Below are 23,074 nucleotides of genomic sequence, written 5' to 3'. Positions count from 1 at the left end.
CTATGCTTGTAGTCTGTCTGAGCAAGCGACCTGCAAGCCCCTGTAATGTGCTGGATTGTTTCGGATGCGCTGTGACATTGTCTACATTGGTCTGTAACTAAATTTGGGTCTTTCCGTATGAACTTCCTATAGTTTCTCGTATCAATTATTTGGTCTTGTATGGCAATCATAAAACCTTCTGTCTCTGGAAACAACTCGCCGCGTTTGAGCCATGTGTTCGATGCCAGCTTGTCGATGTCAGTATTCATCAAATCGCGTCGGTGTCTGCCATGTAGAGATTTCTGTAGCCATGCATCTATTTTCTCTTGTGGTTTTCTAATTTTTTCATTTTTTTGGGTACTTCTGTCTGATAGGTTTAGAGGTGTAAGTTTTTTGTCGGTGTGAGAGATAGCCTTGTGCAGTACGGAATCTAAGGTTTTATTGTGAAAGTATGAACGTAAATTAGTAATAATTTTATTATGTAGGTTTTGTATATCGATAATACCCCGTCCTCCTTCGGCTCTAGGTAGTGTCAGACGTTCTATTGCAGATCTTGGATGGTGTTTACGGTATTTAGTGCTTAAAGTATTTATAATTCGTTGAAGCTTTTTTAGTTGTGTTTGAGACCAGTTAATTGTTCCAAAGGAGTAAGTTAAGATAGGTATAGCAAAGGAGTTAATAGCTTTGACAATATTTTTAGCGTTAAGATGTGTATTCAATATTTTATGTAATCTAGCTCTAAAGCATTTTTCAATTTCGATTTTAACCTGTTTATGGAGAATATTTTGATTTTGGTAGAAGCCTAGATATTTATATCCTATTTGGTTGTCTACTGGCTGGATAACTTCGTCATTATGTAAAGTGTATGAATTCGATTCTAATTTACCTCGTTTAACACTCTGTATCTTACATTTATCAATACCGAAATTCATACGTATGTCGGAAGAGAAAACTTGCGTTATATCTGCTAACTTGTTGATTTCAGCTAAATTTGAAGCGTATAATTTTATGTCATCCATGTACATTAAATGTGTAAGTATGAATTGATTATTGTTGTATTTTAAACGGAAACCTACATTAGCCTTGTTTAATAAATTAGAAAGCGGATTTAATGCTAAACAAAACCAAAGAGGGCTAAGAGCATCCCCTTGAAATATACCACGGCGAATACTTATGGGCGCTGTTTCTGTAAATTTAGTTTGTGTGTGGAGTCTTAAAACTGTCTGCCAATTATTCATAATGCTTCGTAAAAAATTTATAAGTGTAGGATCTATTTTGTAGTGTTCGAGTATATATATTAGCCAACTGTGGGGGACCGAGTCAAATGCCTTTTGGTAATCTATGTACATTGTATATATATTTCTTTTCTTGTTGTATGCCTGCTTTGAAACCACTGAATCAATAACAAGCTGTTCTTTACATCCCTGAGTCCTTTTACGACATCCTTTCTGCTCTTCTGCTATTATGCTATATTTTTCTAGGTGCTGATACATTATTTGACTTATACATGAAGTGATAATTTTGTATATATTTTGTAGGCATGTGATTGGTCTGTACTTTGCGGGATTTTTTGGGTCTGATTTGTCTTTAGGTATCATGACGGTTATTCCTTGAGTAATATATTTAGGCATTGATTCGGGTGATTTAATAAAAGTGTTTATATGAGTTAATAACAAATGGTGGACGGCAGTAAATTTTTTATACCAGTAATTGTGTAACTTATCAGATCCAGTAGCTTTCCAATTGTGTGTCTTTCCTATGACAAACCGAAACAATTCAATAGGGATATCTTCATATTTCATGTCTAATACGTCGATAAGACTGTCTTTTTCATCTTTAATCCATTCTGCGGGGTTGTGTTGAATTGGTTTCGCCCAAATATCTGACCAGAAACCATGGACATCTTCAGGATTCGGTAGTTCATCTAACTCGTCGCGTGGCTCTGAAGAAGATTGATTAAAGTTCCTATAGAAAGATTTTTCATTCATAGTGAAATGGGTATTTTGAGATTTCCTCAGTGTAGTTTGCTTATACCTACGTAGCCTACTGGACAAAGCGCTAAGTTTCTGCTTCAGGGTATCTAAGAAATGTGAAAGATCTGTATTTTCATTTTCGTGCTGAGAGTGAATTTTATAGCTGCGTTTAATCGATTCAATATGTCTTTTTAATCTTGGGCTGCTGTTTCCTTTAATGTATTCGGTGAGTCTGCCAATTTTGACTCGGAAGTCTTCAATTCTTTTTTCCAATCTAACCTGCCAGAGTGGAGTTTTATGCTTATGTGGTGTATGAATGGGGTTATTTCTAATTTTCGATCCATTGTGCGTAGCGGCTGTGTATGCTGCGGAGTAAATAATTTCTTGGAGGTTGGAAAAGTCTGTATCCTCTCGACAGTACTTAGGTAGTATGGTGTGATTAATGAAGTTGACTAAATGAGCTAGTTTTCTGGTTATTTTTTGCTTAGGGATTGATGGTCTTTGTGTAGGGTCAGTGTTTTTAAATGTATCTAAAGTATTAATAAAAGTATTTTCAACATCTGAAGAAACAAACATTGAAGTTTCTTTATGGGCCTCCGCTTCATTTTCTGCGAGCAAATTGCAAGAAAGAATAGTAGTTTCATCATTTAAAACTCCTTCAATACTAGCAGCTGTATTAATATATTGATAGGAAACTGGTGTCTCATTAGTGATTTCATCTTGTGGTTGTTGCTCAAGATGCAATAGTGTACTAGCTACTTCGTTTCTTATTTCTTGCAATCGGGTATCAGATATGAGTTTGTTATTAATTATGACTCTACGTTGATCAGATATACGTTGTTCGGATACATGCGAAATATTAGGATGTTTAGATATAACAGCTTGATGCAGAGGTTGAATGTAAGACGTTCTATTGGTTTCTAAATTAGTGATTGCATAGTAATGATACATTATACTTTCGTTTATTGCATTTGACCATCTCATTCTTTGGCCTGAGTTCTCTCTGTTAAGTGAAACGGGATTAGCTGGAGTAGCAGAATTGTTTTGATTTGATAAAAATACTTCAACCTCTCTACGGATTTCCTGTACTTTATCTTGATTAAGTAAGTTGTTGCGTATAATAGCTCGGCGTTGGTCGCCTATACGTTGTCTGCTGACTTGCATTTGTGGGAACTGTTGTATGAATGATGTGTGTAATGCTGGTAAATATGTGTTCGTATCAGATTCTAATAAAGTGAGAGTAAAATATGTGCGCAAGATAAAGATATTCATTTCATCTGTCCATTTCTTGCGGGCACGTTTTTCAACGTTGGTGGGTGCAGGTATTTCGGCACAGGTTGCCTCCTGCACAACATCCTCGGTTGTTATAGAACTAGAATAGTTAGATGAGCATGATGAAGGTGAAAGATGATTGGTATAAGAGATTGGGGATGATTGGAGGGAGGAAAATAATGATTTTGGGGATGATGCAGATGATGAGGGATTTTCATTTGTTGTGTTGTTACGGAGAGGGCTTCTCCTGTTCAGCCCCCTGTCGCCGATGGTTCGCATGCTAATTATTATTATATCGGTCAGAAGAGCCCCTATAGAATGGACACTGGCAAATTAACGTTAAATAAAAAAAAAACAAGTCACCTCAATAAAATTCTATGTCTTAAATTTGAAAAGGTTCATCAATTTAGGTTTCATTTTTCTGCGTCATTGTATCCTATATCATAAATTCATTATGTTATTTAATTCACTCGTTTTAAATTATTACATCTCCTATACAATTATAATCTCATTTAGTTGAATAATAAATAATGTAACTTGTTTATTTCAATAAGCTATCTGCGATCGTGTTTTATTCAATTACCACTGTTAATTGGAAGTCGTGTTTATTAATTCATATTTAAATGTATGGAAATTCAAGAAATATTTTATATTTTGGAGAAGAGTATTCCAATTATAAATGAATAAACTTTTACAAATAGATAGCTCAAATTTTCCGATACATTCGAGTCTACTGACTGTACGCTATTATTACAGTATCTTATAAAAATGTAGTTATATATAGATTCGCTCTATTGTGCTATCTTACTTACTGATCAATAAATATTAAAACTTGGACGTACATCCGTATACTGACTGGGTTTACTATTCCTTCAATCAATATCTACCTACCTAGTAAAAATTTATCTTTCGTAATATTTTCTATTTCTGGACCAAGATCTGTCCCTTTTAATTTAAATATGTACATTATTTTTATTACATCTAAGTATTGCTCGTTTCCAATACCAACAAGAAGACACCGCAATAATAATTATATATTCAGAACATAATCTCCATTTGACGTACTTTCTTCACCCTTGCATTATATCTCGTATAACAGATGAATATCACTAGATACAAGATACAGGGGGTGTGTCGACCGGGCGGAGTCGTAGCCACAGTTCAAAACGTATAAACAATATTCATTTTCTATTACCCATTCGATTGTAAGTATAATTATGTATCAGTTGCTATGTATGCCAATTAATAATGTTTTTAATTAATTTTAATGGTTTTAATAGTATCGAAATTGCTTAGATTTCAATATGCGTTAATTTCTTTAATGCGAAAGAAATGATTTGTGAGTTTATCCAAGTTTATCTAGATAGATACAGATAGTAAAATATTTTATGATTTTATTTATTCAAGGATCGATTCAGGAAACATATTATGAATTATTATAAAGTTAATGGAAGGTAGGAAAACATATAGCGTATCGACGGTAGACTTTGAAGTTTGAACTATTCATTATAACATTCATTCGTAATATACTACGTGTTATTATATTATTAACTCAGCCCCCGGAATCACAGACACAATAGAAAATCTATTGTGTCCGGGGCTCAATGGGTTAAATAATGTAAAAATGTATTAAGCTAGTACAAATAAATAATTCCACATCATTATTTACGGAACCCTACTAGCAAACCGAATAGAGATATTCGCCACGATTTGATAGTTACCACGGCTGCCTCCATAATTCATAACCTTTAAGGTAAACAATGACACAAACACGGAAACTGCAACATCAAGCCTCCAACACACTGAGAATCAACGAGCCGAGATCGGGAATGAGGCTCACAAATGTCACGACTGGCGAACCTCTCAATTTCTAAAACAGAAAAGCATCGCCGCGATTGTACCAACGGCTACCGTTACATGCATCGTGGGTAACCATGGAAACTATACCCCTTTGTTTTTTATTTACATAACGTAAATGTGCAACAGTTCATGCTTTCGCGGTTGGGTATACCGTACTCATAGACAAGTATCGGGGAGATATCATTTTCTAACTTCCTTTTAGAAAGCAAACAAGGAGTTTTAAATGCACTTATAGTGCTTAAAAGAGGGTAGGTATGGTAATCAAATAAGTGGTTCTAATGAAAAATCTACATATAGAAAAAGTTGTATTTTTGTATGTTCTTTAAACTTTCAACGGAATATTATACCAGAATATAATATAATCCGAATCCATAATGCTATCATAAGCTTAATATCAGCTATTGGTCATGAGTTTAACATATTATTAAATTTTTCACTTAACCCGTCAATCATCTACTGCACTATTAATCTACGTTTTGTCATCTTAATTAACTCAAATATTGACGTCATACTGACGTCTGTAATTTAAATCAAGCATCACATCAGCTTGCTTGCTCTAACACTGTTACTTTTTAATATAAGTTATTTAAAACACGAAAAATTAAGCTAAGAATTTCAATGTTGCTCAGAACTTCAAAATCTAGATGTTCTTAAATTGTTTAGCAAAACTTTCCTTGAGAGAAATATAAATACCATTTTAAAACCTAGGTACAAAACACAAATGCATTACCTCCCTGCACTTCACAAAATACCAACATTCTATATTTCTATCCGCCTATAAACTTTAACTCGCCATAAACTACATAAAAATTCAAACATGGAAACGCGAAGGTGCAAAATAGCAGGAATACCTACCTACCTACCATCTACAACTACCGTCCGCAACAAAATTCCTAGTACAACAAAAAAATCGGCGCTGCATGCGAGCGCGCATTATGCAGGCGTGCCGCACGATCTGTTCAATACGGTAGTGCCTGTTGGCTGTTCGGCATCTAGTGAGACATCTACTTGTCATGCGATCATGTCAAATGTGGGCCTGACTCATTGTTGGGTGGGCGGCTGTGGTCATTCTATATTCTAATTCCTTATTAGCTGAATAGGTGTTGAGATGTTACGTTATTCTTCATGTTTGGTACCTATACGGTTGATTAGGAAATTATTGGGTAGCAAGCTTATTTTGCCCGTGTTGATTACAAATTATTTTGATACAAATATGTACCTATTGCTAGGTACTGCATTATGTTGTAAGATTGAATATGAGAATTTCTTTTTCCGTGAGGATTATTTGGTTAACACAGTAATTAACTATGTGTATGCACTTGCTTTAATATACAAATGTTTAAATGTAACTCACCGTTTGCACATACTGGAAGGAAGACGTAACCTGAAACAAATAACAAGATGCATGTTAATAAATTCACAAAATAACAATACATTACAACTAGAAACTTATCAATCTGACCGATTGGCTTGGTTGGTAGTGGCCCTACCTTCCAAGCCATAGGTCGTGGGTTCGATTCCCACCCGGGGCAAACATTCGTGTGATGACATAGATGTTTGCTCTGAGTCTGGGTGTTAATTTATCTATATAAGTATTTATTTAAAATTATATATGTATGTTTATCTGCCATCTGGTTTCCGTAACACAAGCGCGAAAGCTTAGTATGGGATCAGATCGTGCCGTGTGTGAAAATTGTCGTGAAATATTTATTTATTTTTATTTTTAATCAGAATATACAATGTAAATGAACTCTCATTTGAAGTTACACTAAATTCCTATATCATTTAAAATACCTATGCTATAAAAATATAGTTTAAGAAACTCTAAATCCACATTCGTGATTTTAAGATTTCAATAGGCCGGCCTATTTACTTAAAAACGTACAACACTCTTAGATCTTCCAAAGCACTTTCTAGTACACCGCTATAACTTTAATTAGCAGCTAAAACCATTATCTTGATTCCGTCTACGTATTGTTGTTGCGAATAGCTCGCTATCCAAGAAACCATAAAGATCTCAAGATATAGAGAGGTATCTAATATCACACACTTCCTTAACATAAAAGGAATAATATTTGTGTCCATCGTAAAGCATTTTATAAGCGAACACACAAGAAACAGTGTAATGTTTAAGAGGCAACTTCTATCTTCCAACAATTTATGTCCTTGTGGAAAATATATTTTGTAAGAGCGTGAGTCTCCATCTTGAGGTATCGTTTTACCTGTTAGATAGTATGAAATGTGTTTATCATATTATTAGAAACAATATTTCGTTAGTAAACAAATGATAATATTTACTTTATAACGACTAACAATTTATCACAAGAAGTGAAAATTCACTTAAGACGAAATACAACCGTGTTTGTGCACCTCTTGGGCTACGCCCCCAGGGCGGAGCATAAGAGCGCGCGGGACGCTGCACGATGAAGCCCCTCGCCACGCCACGCAAATTATTTGTTGTCGGAAATATACGGAACTAACGTGGGTTAACGAACCTTGCATTATTATTATATCGCACGGTCAGAACTGAGTACCGCGGCAATGGAACGTAAAGGGATCATAGTGGGTTTATTAGAACAAGTCCGATTACTGTAACTATAAGATATTGCAATTGCCCATTTTTTTTTTTGTTTATATAATTTGTTGCAAATACGATTAGAATTGAATTGTCACTACATAAATTAGTAGAAAATCATTGTAAATACATAATAATAAATTTATATTACGCGATTACTACGTTATACATTTAGATATGAAATGCTTTACGGATTTTAAATGCGATTAATTCTTCATAATATTAACTATCGGGTTGTGTAGCTGTAAAGTTTTTTAGCTAGTTATTTTCATGTATCTCTTTCAGGAAAAAAAATGACGGATTTAGATGAAACTTTACAGTTATACAGGTACGGTTATATCAGAAAAACATGTGGGCTATAGAAATACTTTTATAATTTTGGCTGTGGGTTCGTTCTTTCCGAGTTCGTTTCCGGTTCGAAATCTTTCACCGTTGAATAGGTACGTAATCCCAAAGAGATACTACTGAATATTGTATCGGAATTAAAAACGGGTATTTGTTTTTATACATTTATTTAAACATTATCAAATCAAAATAAGATTTATTGCAACCATTTTTAAAACATAAGACACAATAAATTAAGACATGAAACAAAACAACATAAGAGTACTAATTTAAGACACTAGTATATATGTATATATATGTGTGTGTGTATGTTAGTCTGTAAGGTTACATGTGACATCGTGGTATACCGTATAAGTAAAAAATATAATACAAAATAATAAATTCGTAAATTAAACAGATATATAAAATCAAATTACGTTATATTGGACTTCCATACATATAAGTATAATACAATAACATAGGCGAGATTATTTTTCACATTCTCTCAAAGGCATACCACGGTTTCGGCGGGAATCTACCAACTCTGGAAGTATGTGATTTTTGTAAAAATGTATGAGTTTGGGCTCCATTTTATTTTTCCAAAATTCGTCATCTTTTTTAATATAAACCACTTCCATTTTTTCATCTTCTCCTCCCCAAATCCCAAAAATACACCTCTGCTTGCCCGTCACTCTTAGCTGCCCCTGAACCTGATAGTACCAGTTACTATTTTTATTTATGATGACTTGTTCACTCTTTTTATTATATTTTAAAATTTGGATTTTATTTTGTTTGATGGCATTTTCCATGCCGATCCTAAAGGCTGCTACAGGGCATTTTACCTCGACTATAGTGTTTCTGCCAACGACACCATCTGGTGTAGCACCGATGAAAGGAAATTCATGGTCCACAAAGAGTCCACAATCGTCAATTTGAATTTTTTCTTGGCTGCTCAGTTGTTGAAGTGCAAATTTTTCATTTTTGATCCCATGAGCAACAGATGCAATTGATGAAATATTTGCTTTATACAAAATATTATTGACAAGAGCAGAAAAATGTTTTTGCCTCTTTATTATTCCTCCAAAGTTGGAGGCAGTTATCATTAACCGCCTAATTTGTAGCCATTCAGAGCTTTCACGTTGCTGTGTGGTACGTTTCTGTATACCGTCACGGTCATTTACGAGTATCTCCAAGTTTTTCATAAAATCGGCAGATGCAGCGTTGTATTCATCAGGTGACATATCAGGCGCAGCTGCTTGTGTACCATACTCATTCTGTTTAACAAATTGTTTAGATCTATTTTTTTTACGTTTAACTGCATTGGCATGCCTTCTTTTTTGCTCTCTTCTTTCGTCTATTTTTCTTAGACTACCTTGGGGACTCATTCCTAATATTTTTTTATGCAGTGTGTACAGAGGTCGTTTCGTGTTGAACGCGACAACTGCAGCTGAGCATCTAGCCTGATACGATCGACGAGACGAAAAATTAATTCTTTTGCCGCCCACAAATTTCGCAACTATGCTGTTGAATCTTTCAACAGAATTAGTGTCGACATTTTCAAATAAACTTCGAGACTTTGCAGCCACCGAATTCAAAATTACCTTTAGCCTAAACCAAAACGTTGACTGTTCAAGTTCTACCACAGTTGAAGCCAAAATTACTTTCTCGTTGTTACAAAAATAATCTTTGCAACATCTATGATCCCCGTAGGTATGATTCAAAGAATTTGTAATGTCTTCATGGATTTTCCTTATGGCAATATCTTTGACAATATTTTTATTATGTTTGATTGAACTCGTGACGACTTTTCTTATAGTCATGACGTTTTTATCTGTTATAAGTTTACGCAGAACTTTTGGATACTTAGTATCTTTACCCAGAACACGCAGTTTACTACACATATTTCGTAAGATGTGATTGCGGCACTCTATTTTGGTAACGACGTAGCCAGAGTACGGATTTGATGCTAATATTTTTGCATATGTTGCCGAATCACCATCTGCTACAATGTTGCCATATATCAGGCCATACATATTGACGGATTCCTTGAAACCCTCGCATATGATTGTGGCTTCCATTCCGCTAGATGGCCCTTCGTAGTTTTTATAACAAACGTGTTCTTTCGGAGTTTCCTTTCGTTTTTCTGCTCTTGCACATATTAAGCAATATTTATTTTTGACACCTATGTAAAGTACTTCCCCGGATTTTCTACCCACTATTGCAGCTACACCTGACAGTGCCTTATAATTATTTCCATAGGAACGTTTGCACCACGCACCGTCTGCAAAAACATCAATAACTGGTATCCCATTGAAAACATTCCCTTCTTGAATCGCTAATTTGCGTTCAATAGTTGCAGCTCGTTCCATCGTCTCCACTGCTGTAGCTTCCCATTTACTAAAAACTTGGTCTTGAATTTTGGCATAGAATTTTTCAGAAAAAATAGGAATATCTACGGCAGCCATTGTTTCCTCGAATTGCGAGTACCCAATCCCAGATGTCACTATTCCTGAGACTGCTGCAGTGTTGATATCTAAGCGACTATCGTTACTCGTGTCGTCGGTTGACACTTTGAATGTTGTCATGCAAATCTTACATTTGAATTGGAATTGCGATGCCAGACCAGTACGCTTTTCTGTTTCGAAAACCAAACAACTGAAATCACACTTGAAAAGAGCATTGTGTTTTTGTTGTTGTAATTGTTTAACAAAATATGCAATGTCAACAATTCTGCGACCGGTTATATTTTTCGGTGAATTTGTCTCACACTCGTATTCTACTTGATATGGTTGATCATCGGAGACGCTGGAAGAAAAATATCGCAAGATATCATATTATGTTACCAAAAATACACAAAAAGAAACTTCAATAAAAGTTACACTTACTCAGTAATAAATGTAGATGTGGTGATTGAAGATGACTGAAAGTTCACTAATGCCAAATCAGATATTTCAGGCTCTTGCGATGAACTAGGTTCGCTTGATACGATAGTGTCGTTTTTTGATATGCTGAAACAATCATAAGTTGACCACAATGATAATAAAATGTACTTTTATCAAAATTTGTAAAAATTGCACAGCTGTGTACGTTGGTTTATCGTTTTATTGTTCTAGCCCTAATAAAGTCGATCGTCGGCAACATAATAGCAATCTTTCTAAGAAGATAGGTCTTTTGTTTGCGAATTAATTTTTATGGTTGACCACAATGATAATAAAATGTACTTTTATCAAAATTTGTAAAAATTGCGCAGCTGTGTACGTTGGTTTGTCGTTTTATTGTTCTAGCCCTAATAAAGTCGATCGTCGGCAACATAATAGCAATCTTTCTAAGAAGATAGGTCTTTTGTTTGCGAATTAATTTTTATGGTTGACCACAATGATAATAAAATGTACTTTTATCAAAATTTGTAAAAATTGCGCAGCTGTGTACGTTGGTTTGTCGTTTTATTGTTCTAGCCCTAATAAAGTCGATCGTCGGCAACATAATAGCAATCTTTCTAAGAAGATAGGTCTTTTGTTTGCGAATTAATTTTTATGGTTGACCACAATGATAATAAAATGTACTTTTATCAAAATTTGTAAAAATTGCGCAGCTGTGTACGTTGGTTTGTCGTTTTATTGTTCTAGCCCTAATAAAGTCGATCGTCGGCAACATAATAGCAATCTTTCTAAGAAGATAGGTCTTTTGTTTGCGAATTAATTTTTATGGTTGACCACAATGATAATAAAATGTACTTTTATCAAAATTTGTAAAAATTGCGCAGCTGTGTACGTTGGTTTGTCGTTTTATTGTTCTAGCCCTAATAAAGTCGATCGTCGGCAACATAATAGCAATCTTTCTAAGAAGATAGGTCTTTTGTTTGCGAATTAATTTTTATGGATGACCACAATGATAATAAAATGTACTTTTATCAAAATTTGTAAAAATTGCGCAGCTGTGTACGTTGGTTTGTCGTTTTATTGTTCTAGCCCTAATAAAGTCGATCGTCGGCAACATAATAGCAATCTTTCTAAGAAGATAGGTCTTTTGTTTGCGAATTAATTTTTATGGTTGACCACAATGATAATAAAATGTACTTTTATCAAAATTTGTAAAAATTGCGTAGCTGTGTACGTTAGTTTGTCGTTTTATTGTTCTAGCCCTAATAAAGTCGATTGTTGGCATTATACATAGCAATCGTTCTAACAAAATTATTTTTTATATTTTATAAATAATTTTAGTTTTCGTGTTTCGCCAAACAGAGCTGTCTGTGTGTTTGACCTACATAATATTATCATTGTTACAGGTTTGGGTGTTCTTTATATGAAAATTCTAATACATAATATGTGTAACCGGTAAATATATGTGTAAACGCACCCACAGTACTGGAGCAATATTGTCTGTGATAATAAATATAAAATATATAAACTTACCCTATAGTATTGTGTGAAACTGTTTGAAGTTCCATATATGTTTCTGCTAATCGTGGTACATCCTGACTTGCAGGCTGCTCAGCTGGTTCTTCATTCTGGTTCGCCTTCGATCTTCAATAAAAATAAACATATTGTATACAAAAATTAGAAGTACCTAGTAATAAAATTTCTGGATGTATTAAATATTTCAAATAAAAATAAAGACGAGTGCCTAAAGTTAGTTGGTATTGCATTGAAAAATTTAGACTTGTAAACAGGTCATAAGTATGTAGTAATAAAATTATTAGTAGTTGAAATCTCAAAACATAACTCAAACATTACTTTTATTATAAACTATCGGTCCGCCCCGGCCTCCCCCGTGGTAGGTACATATTTACGTTTTCTCTACATAAAAACCATCCTCGTCCCCGGCTTCGTCCGTGGTACATATTTCGCAATAAAAAGCCTATGTTCTTTCTCAGGGTCTAAAGATTTTCTGTGCCAAATTTCATCAAAATCGGTCCAGTAGTTTATGAGCCTATTCATTACAATCAAACAAACAAAGTTTTCCTCTTTATAATATTAGTGTAGATAAATAAAAATAAAGACGGAGTAGATTTGTAAAATTTAGGTTTTTGCTTTGCAAAATTTAGACTTATAAACATATGTACACAAATCATAAATATGTATACCTAGTAATAAAATTATTGGAAGTTGAAATCTCAATAACTAAAACATTACCTATTACTTATTATAAATAAAACATTTGCATTGCAACATTTAGACTTGTAAACATCATCATATAGGTACACAAATCAAAAGTATCTAGTAAAAAAATTGTTGGAGGTTGAAATCTCAAACAATATGTAAAACATTGAATTTGATGTTTTTGTTTTTATGGCATTCAAATGCTTTATAAATATAAATTTATAAAGAATAGAAAAAAATCGATCACGAGGCGGGACTCGAACCCGCATCCTTTCACGCCATTTCAAATCAAAAGAATCAAGTAAAGAGTTGTTGGAGGTTGAAATCTCAAACAGTAAAACATTACTTATTCTAGAATATAAAAAAAAAGATGGAGTGAATAAAATTATAAAATTTTGGTTTTTGCATTGCAAAATTTAGACTTGTATACATATATACACAAATTATAGGTAGTAAAATTATTGGCAGTTATCTCAAAAAATATATAAAATTTTACTTATTATAAATAAAAATAAACATGGAGTGCATGAAAATAAAAAATATTGGTAATTAGACCAAAAGGCAAAATAATTATGAATTAGCATGATGAACTTACCTATTTAGGTTCACTAACTTATTTTTCTTGAACTGCAATCGTGACATTTTCTTCCCAGAGTTTTTTTTATTCACCATATTTACGTGAAACTTCAGTACCACTAACACTAAATCACGTAAGTAGACAACGGCAACGCGCGAAAAAGTTGTACAGGTCTGCTCTCTAAGACGCGCTGGCGTCGACTAACAGGAGGCAGAACGGCGGAAGCGACCGGCCTACGCGCAATTTTGTACTCATAATTTATAAATATATTTTTTTTTAATTACTGATGTATTCATTGTAAAATCTAATCCCGCACGTCTCTCAAGAATTGAATGGAAGTGGATGTGGATAAAGTTTCATTGATATTACTTTACTATTGTCCAAATGAAATTGATTCACCGTTTAATTTTTAGGAAACTTCACAACGTTTTTCTATCGAGGCAAATTTTTTCAATCGTGTTTCGGTTCCCGCACGTCACTAGACAAACTCTTCAATTAAATAAATCCATAAATAAAAAAAATCAAATTGGTAGTTTTTGAAGAAAAAAATTAATTCTCCGTGAGCTCGAAACGTCTGTTTTGGGTCTCATTTCACCTTAACATATTTTTTCTCGACGATACACCAAAGTGTTAAAAACATAACTTCTTCCAGTTTCATTCTTATTTTTAGTCATTCATTGCCCGTTTTATTATAAAAATAATCATAACACAGTCAAGCAAATTGCACCCATAAAAAGCGGTATAAAACAAACAGATGTTATATCGGAATTTAGATTGTTCATAAAAGCGACATTCCTGCATATTATGCCAAAGCAATCAAATGCTCAATAAACTATTATGGAATTAAAGGCCAGATGCAATCAATGTTATATAGCCTAATAAAAATGATATTGGATCATTGTGTGTTGTTTATTTATGTTCCAAATTCTCACTGGACTTAACCCTTTATATTATTTAGGAATCTGATAGGGTATTTATAAGTGTTTTGTTTCTTATTTTTTGTTATAACGCAGCCTATTATGTGTTTCGGGATAATTGCGGACACTTCAGTTATTCCACAAAATTAGATCACATCTACGCTTTTAATCATAATGCTATCAATGCTAAACTATGAATTACGATATTTTCAAAAAGTTCATCCACTCCTAGTCCTATTAACCCACTATAAAACCCCAGCCATATTTTTTTAATTCCTACCCTGCCACCGTAATCCAAACTCATGCTAGTGGCCAGCTACCGCGAGGGTCTCACGGCTCAATCCAATAAATACGGCTCGTATTAGCGCAGATATCTCGTAATAAGATATCCAACTGCGAATATACGAGCACGCCGCTGCGTGATAGGAAATAGGTATTACGCGTCGGTGTAAGTGAAGCCGTATAAATATTGCTCTCGTGAAATGTAGTTAGAATTTGAATTATGTTTGCGTTTCATTAGTTCGCTATTATTTACTTTTGCCAAGAGCATCGTACAGGATTGTGGGGTAGGTTATTTTCTTATATGGTTGTTTTCCCATAAATCAAGCAATATGTGAAAATAGATTTTAATCAAGTAAGTGTTAATTGACTAAATGTGCTGTGTGCACAAATTCTAAGCAAAGACTTTTGTGCGGTATTTAACTGAGTATATTAATAATATATTTGTATTTGTATATTTGAGTATACTAGTAATACCATGCCCATGAAAGCAGAGGGTTTGTAACTTGAATAAAAAAAAAGTTCCACAAATTTATATTTACGAAAGGCACAAACACACTTAGGTATATACCAAATAGGCACCAGACCATAACAACTCCATTACTTTTAAATTCAACTCCCTAAACCATCTAGGACCTGTACAACACACAACACAAGTCAATTCATTAAGACCCTGTAAAATTGTTCTATTAGATTAGACCAATAATCGGTACAACACACAACACAAATCAAACCACCAAGGCCCTGTAAAATTGTTCCATTATGTACAACCCACAACACAAGTCAACAGCTTACCGCCGCGAGACAAGCATAATTCTCTACTATCATGACGTGGACCATCATATTCCTATGACCATTAGCAGCTGGAGGCACGGTCACGCAGCCTGTACCGTTGCCACCGGAGGCTATGGAGCGGACAATTTGTGAAACGACACAATAATCTACAGTCCACTATGTGGAACAGTAGTGACTGTAGGTCGGGAGTTCGCTAGTTTCAATCACCGATCATAGTTAATTCTGCGGACTCATCTAGAAATAAGCTTACTACCAGCTATTTCGTGTACCTACCGAAACAATGAAGACAACGAAAACTTTCACCTCTCAGCCTAGTCAACAGCCATAAATAACAAAAACATACTTTTAGTATTTGGATGCAGATAATTTTGATAACTAAGTTTTTGTTGCATAAAATCACATAATATGGAACAAGCACCGCATGAACTCAAATAAAAATAAGTTCGCTAGCATTGCCACTGCAATTACGTAATACGTAGTAACTATTTAGTAATCTATATTGAATGTGTCAGATGTAACTGCCACCACACTACAAAACTGGTTAACTACAACAAAACTGACCCACGATCATAAAAAGCTTTGACGCGTAATGATCACATGCCGCACCGTTTTGTTTATAGGGCAAACGGGACTCACGATGCAATTTCCTTGGACATTACGTATTCCCTGGGCGATAAGTGAGTGGCCGACAGTTGCCAGTAAAATGAATGGATAAAATGATGCGTCGCTTAAACGCTTCGGGTACCTTTGATCTCGCGCGATGAAGTTGCCCGCGCAACTTGTGCCACTATTTATTACTCTACCTACCTCTACATTGTACATTTAATTTATTTTATATCGTACGTAGATATTATATGGAAATTGTATTTTTACGAGGCGATCGACGAGTTTACGTGTTACTTTTAGATAAGCGAACGCCGACCACCTATTAAGTACCCGATGTAGTCTATGACTGCCTCTTTAACTATGCAACAGGTTCCAGATTCGATTAAAGACAAGTAAAAATTTGTTATGTATTATGGAACAAAATTGTTCAGTTTATTAGTTTTCAAACGTAAAAAATTCGTTTTCATCCTTTTTATACCTATAGGTTTATTCGTAGATGAATAAGTGTATAATATATTTTTAATAACTACCATGTAAGTAGTGTTTTCTAATTATAATTGTAATTTAATACCATATAAGTTTGTAGGAGCCATTGAATAAACGTTTTCTTTCTTTTCTTTCTATAATGAGGTATTAAAGCGCAAAATTTTATATGCCTGATAAAAACAATATTTGAGGTATTGATGACTTGATATCCAAATTAACAACTACTTAAAGCCATAAAAATTACTTAACAATCATTCAAATAATTCACATAAATGATGCGTGAACATTTAATGAACAACTATAGCAAATTGCAATATGCATGCTAACAAAACTTAATATAAAGCGGCATACATCAAACGAATCCCATGACATTTAATTACGTGAAATAAATTCGACGCAGTTACGATTGCATACAGATTACCATTCAATTTGTAGTTAAACTAGCCGCATACGAAAATTAATTTAAACAATTTACTAAGTATAATTTAATTTAACAACATTGACCACGACACGGATCATAATTCTGTTCAAAAGCTATAAAAGCTTTAAAGGTTTTGAACAGAAAAATAGTGTAATATCTCTAAATACAGTGAAGTATAAAACAAATAAATGAATTTTTATATATAACTAGCTGTTGCCCGCGACTTCGTCCGCGATTAGGTCGTTTTTCGTCATTCGTCGTTTAAAAAAAATACGTGACACTTTATTTTAAAATTTTCTTAATTATTGTCTCTTATAAAATTTAACTACATTAAAATTGAACACTTTGATAAGAAAATCTTAAAATCTGAAGAAAACATGAATGTGGTTTAAATTCTACATTACTTAGTATCAAATAATAATCTAAATTAAATGTAGATTAACAGTTTGAGCACACCATTATAGAATATGTACCTAAGTATTAAATTACGTTAGTTTACATAGTAACTTTACTAAAAACACGATGACTATCTTTCGCGCTCGATACCACAAACTAAGCATGTTTGTTGTACGTGGCCCGCGTCACTTGACCCCCCGCGAGTTCCCCTCCGTTGCTATGCGAAAATACATTCGTCGCCCTACTGTAGGAAAAATTGTAATACTGTGGCCTGGGCGTTATAACACGTCCAGGGAGTTCCTGAGTGCCGATATCACCACCTTGAGGAAAAGCTTCTAATGTCGATTTAAAACTGCATACATACGAATTAACCTGTTCTAAAATTGTGAAATGAGTTCAGTTTTAAATTTGAGAAAATATATTGATTTCCTTTATTCCACTATTCGTTGTAGTCGAATACAAAATATATTTAAAAACAAACTTAGCTTGGCCTTCAGGCAAAAGGGATCCTATCAAATGGTAAACTTGACCTTGTATCTTAAAAGTAAGCATGAACGGATCTTCTGATAATTATTGAGCACCAAAGGATCATTTGAAACGCACTACTATAAGAGCGAATATTGTCTAATAACAGTTTACATTGCACCACAGAATACATAATAGTAGCTAAACGCTAATTGCACAGTATGTTCCTCTAAAAGTAGTGATTTTGTGAAAGGTTCCGGTGTATCTTCAAACGAAAGCCGACTCGCCTTACTACACTTTAAAGCATTACAAAAAGAACATACTACGTTAATATCGCCTATACAGAAAATGATCTGTAATCTGATTGAGTAAAGTTTCAGATTCTCGAGATAAAATATGACTGTCGTGATCAGTAGTGAGACGAAATTCCCTCTCAGTGAGGGTTTCGGTCTCACGGGATAGTACAATATGCCGTTTGCGATCAGCTGTGTGACGTCATACCCTCTCAGTGAAGGTTCGGTCTCACGGGATAGTAGGGGAGACCGGGTTTGGTTGTCTCACGGGTTGGTTGTCACAGCGCGCAGCGGTCTTAATACAAAACTGAACTAACGAATAAGTAAGTGTTGACCAGCGTGGCTAGAGCGATACAGTGACAACGCTGTCCCCACTTCGCGTCAGACCGCCCCGATCTGCCGTGAGGGCCTCACACGTGTTAGAGGTCCGCGCTGCAGTCCAAAAGCCCAGCGGCGGCGCGCCGGGTGCGGCACCCGGCGCGGCGCGGCGTCGCCGGCGTGGGCTAGTTATTTTTAAAGTTATTAGGGGGTGGGCGGGCAGTAGAAAAATCTCTCTTTAAGTTTAATAAAAAAATTATTTTTATTAAAATCAAGTAGCTTAACTATTTAGTGATGAACATGATAATTATAAACATTGCCAATAATTTTATTGGCAATGTTTTTTTTTATGTCAGAGCAAGTAAAGGAGCAGGTGGGCCACCTGATGTTAAGTGGTCACCACCGTCCATAAACACTTGTAACACTAGGAGTGTTACAGGTGCTTTGCCGGCCTTTTATGGACAAATAAGCTCTTTTCTTGAAGGCCCCAATGTCGTAGTTGTTCGGGAACACCGCAGGTGGCAAATCGTTCCATAGTTTCACCGTACGCGGAAGGAAGTTGCGGGTGAAGCGGACAGTGGTGGAGCGCCAACCATCCAGATGGTGCGGATGGAACTGGTTTTTACGGCGTGTGGTCCGGTGGTGGAACTGTGCGGCTGGTAAAAGGTGGAACAATTCCTCAGAGCACTCCCCATAGTAGATTCTGTACAGTATACAGAGAGACGCAACGTCTCTCCGCACTGACAGTGGGTCGAGCCTATCGGAAAGCCTACGGTCATCGACAATTCGAGCTGCTCGACGTTGGATGCGGTCAAGAGGAAGGAGTTGATACTGTGGGGCTCCGGCCCAGAGATGAGAACAGTTCCCCATATGCGGTCGCACCTGAGCCTTGTACAGCTGAAGTCGGTGGGCCGGCTTGAAGTACTATCTCGATCTACTGAGCACACCAAGTTTTTTCGAGGCTAATTTAGCCTTCGCTTCCAAATGACTGCGGAATTGAACGTCACTCGAGATTTCAACTCCGAGGATTCCGATTTTCGGCGATATACTAAGGTCTTTTTAGCGGTGAACGCGCAAACCTGTGTCTTTAGGGGATTGAACTCGATTAAGTTCGCCTCAATCCGAGACTTCTTGGAGAGAAGACTCGACTTCAGGCACAAGTTTGTTTCCACTCTCATTGAGGCTTTCCTTTGAGGTGTTTGCACGGCCGGGATAAAGAGCATCCCCCCTACTGTCGTCTGCATAGCAATGAATGTTACTGATTTGTAACAAATCATGTTTATAATTATCATGGATAAAAATAATTTTGTTAACTTTTGCAGGATTTAGACGCGATCTCTTCGCAGTTAAGACTAGCCCAGCTACAGAAAAAACCCTTTTACTTGGCGTGCTTGAAGCTGGGATAGATAGAAGCGATCGCGCTAATTCGGCAAACCCAGGAAAAACAACTTTTTTTTTGTTCCCAGAACTTAAGAATGTTGCCCTTTACATCCAGTGCCGGATTAAGCCTGTGCGGGGCCTGTAGCAAATTCTATCAAGAGGCCCTTCGTTTGCTATAGTTTCTCAAGTTAAAGGGTATTAAATAAAACTGTACGTACACGGTGCTTCTGTGTGGGTGTTATGTTACCAGATATTGAAAATTTTCCCAAAATTTTCCCCGACTACGGAAGAAAGAGGGTTATGTTTTTCGAGTGTATCTATGTATAATATTTCTTTGGCACGCCCTGCAGTATAAACCGCAGAACCGATTTTGATTTATGAGGTGACATTGCAATCATCTGAATTATTATGGTAGTGGTGTTAGTGACGTTCTCATAAATTAGCTGTCAGGGTTTAATTTTAATTTTAATATAAATATTTGCTTAGAGTTTGATAGTCGATAGAATCCTATTTTATTTGATCGGGTTGTTAAAACTCAAACTCAAACTCAAACATTCATTTATTCAATTAGACTACTATTTAGTAGCACTTTCGAATCGTCATTACATAGGTACTTAAGTATTTTTAACATTTACCACCGATTCGGAAAGCAGTATCTATGGAGAAGAATCGGCAAGAAACTCCATAGTTGCTCTTTTAACATCATGTAAATATTACAATATATGAAACTTATATCTAACTACATAATATATCATAATATGCCAATGAACTGTCTTGTGGTTTTTACGCGACAACCCTCCATGGGTTTTTATCGTCCATATATTCCTGAATACTGTAGTACGCTCTCTGAACTAATACATTTTTTATATAAGTTTTAAATTTAGAACTACTAAACTCTTTAATATTGTGAGGAATTCTATTGTTACGACTAGCTCGTTCGATGACAATATCAGGGGATTCCCCTGTTAGTTTTGCCGTGCTACCAACTTGCGTGTAGCGCAGTGCAAGCAGTATGTACAACACAACTTTTGGTGTAGCCAGCGCTCAATTGTAGAAACGTGGTAAAATTTTAAATTGTTGTAGATTTTGATACCAACGTTTCTCGTGGTAGGTACGTGTACTATAAATTGATATTTTTTTACGGTCAGACAGGTATTAGACCGCGGGGCCCCCCGAGTCGCGGGGCCCGTAGCATTTGCTACTCTTGCTACGTGGCTAATCCGGCACTGTTTACATCTCCTAAATCTGAAGGGTTAGCCGTAGCAAAATATCTCCAACACTCTTGAGCGACGTCGTCATCCCTATCAATAAATCTATTGGAGTGTTTTTTGGCTAGCTTTTGGAGTAAAACATCTGGCATCGATATAGTAGACATTGTCTATTATCGTTGCCCTGTTGTAGACAACAACGCGTGCTGTGTTCGCGCGCAAAATTTGAACTCGGCGCCAATTTTTCTGTGACCCGGCGGCGGCGGCGGCGCGCCGGGGTCTCTCGGCGGCGGCACGCCGGCGTGGCGCGGACCTCTAACACGTGTTTATTGTTTTCGCACAGATTTCTTATGATATGAGGACCGAATATGCTCCTCATAACATCACTTTTTGTGAACGAAACGACAGCGCGGTTTAATTTAATGCCAACACCATCAGAAAAAAGGATTATTTTTAATTGTGAAAAAATGTATTATGATTTACACTACATATTAACACTCTTTTAACATTTAACATAAAATATAAGTCTGTGAGTGTGTAAAAATAAATCCAGCTAATTACATATTAAACTTATGTTTATAATTTGGTATACGACATGAAAATATATTAATTGTCAAGCAATAATAATACAGATAAATACTGAACATAAGTATAATAGATATTAAGTAGTATTAGTTAAAATATACTTTGACTACTTTGACTGTTAGTTAAAGTTTATTTTTACTTACAACATGTAAATGAAGAAGAAATAATAATTACCAACGAACTAACCTTTTCTATAATACTTAACACGGCACATTTTTTAAATTATCTTGCTCAACTCTACTAAAAAATTTGAGGGTTTTGTTGGAACTTTAATATGTAAAAACTATGATATATCTAAACTACGATACAACTTGCATGCGGAAGTGCTCATTACAATTGTGAATCTAAAGAATAACTAACAACATACTGTTCAATTTTATTGAGCTGATGAATATCTTTTGCCTGGAAGAAATCACCGTCGCCTAACAAATATAATGTGTTTTCTTATAAAACCGTTACATAATTTATTTTATCTACTTAAATAATGAAAATGATATATTTATAAAATATAAAACATATTATGTAAAATGATTAAAAATAAATAAATGAAGCAACTACGATTCAAAGAAAACATCTTTTTCAGTGTGAAAATGCTCTAAGCAATCCTGGATGATGAACTGTATATCATGTACCTACTCTGATCCCAGTACGGTCGGTACGTCGATAGCCATAACGATAAATATTATAACCAGATAACCGCAAAGTCAAAATAAAAACATTACTTGTAAAGTTGTGAGTGCAAAATTTACGTTTCATTTGGCAATAACATTTTTTTCGGTACTAAAACGTAGTAGTTTGATATGTGGTTGGCTGCCCCTACTCTCCTTCCTGAAAAATATCCTCCAAAATTTCCCAAGATACTTCCAATGATTGAACCATTGGACGTTGGACATTAACTTCAGTCAAAAATTGACGAAGCGGATGATTACTAATTTCCACTTAATCCTCGCTGCTACTGTCTTTATCATCAAATCATCAATTTTCAAGTGGTGTAGTAAAAATATCAGCAGAAATCGTCTTCCAAAGGCGATATAATTTTATTAGCATTGAATCTGTAAATAAAAAAATCAAAAGTTAACTGTAAATCTATAAAAAAAGCTACTTACAAATAAAATTTTATCAAAAACTTCTATTCCCAATGCACCTCAAAATAATAAAAGAATCATTCATTTCATTTCATTTCATTTCATTTCAATAAATACCTGTAAGTAACAACTTACCTTTTGTGGGAACGCATGATGGTGAAAATTCACAAAACACGAAGAT

At 35.1% G+C, this 23,074-nt stretch overlaps 1 protein-coding gene across 1 annotated transcript in view; it reads right to left on the bottom strand.

The window, feature by feature from the left end:
- LOC123694172 (protein N-terminal asparagine amidohydrolase) overlaps positions 1–23,074 on the bottom strand; it is an 86,752-nt gene that overhangs the window by 54,752 nt on the left and 8,926 nt on the right. The window contains exon 2 of the mRNA XM_045639515.1: positions 6,439–6,468. The gene's annotated coding sequence lies outside the window, so the exon portion shown is untranslated. The remainder of the gene's footprint in view (positions 1–6,438; positions 6,469–23,074) is intronic.

The sequence above is a fragment of the Colias croceus genome, chromosome 9, assembly GCF_905220415.1.
Source record: "Colias croceus chromosome 9, ilColCroc2.1".
NCBI lineage: Eukaryota > Metazoa > Arthropoda > Insecta > Lepidoptera > Pieridae > Colias > Colias croceus.
Note: the sequence above shows the minus strand (reverse complement) of the source record. Positions and strands in the feature narration are given on the sequence as shown.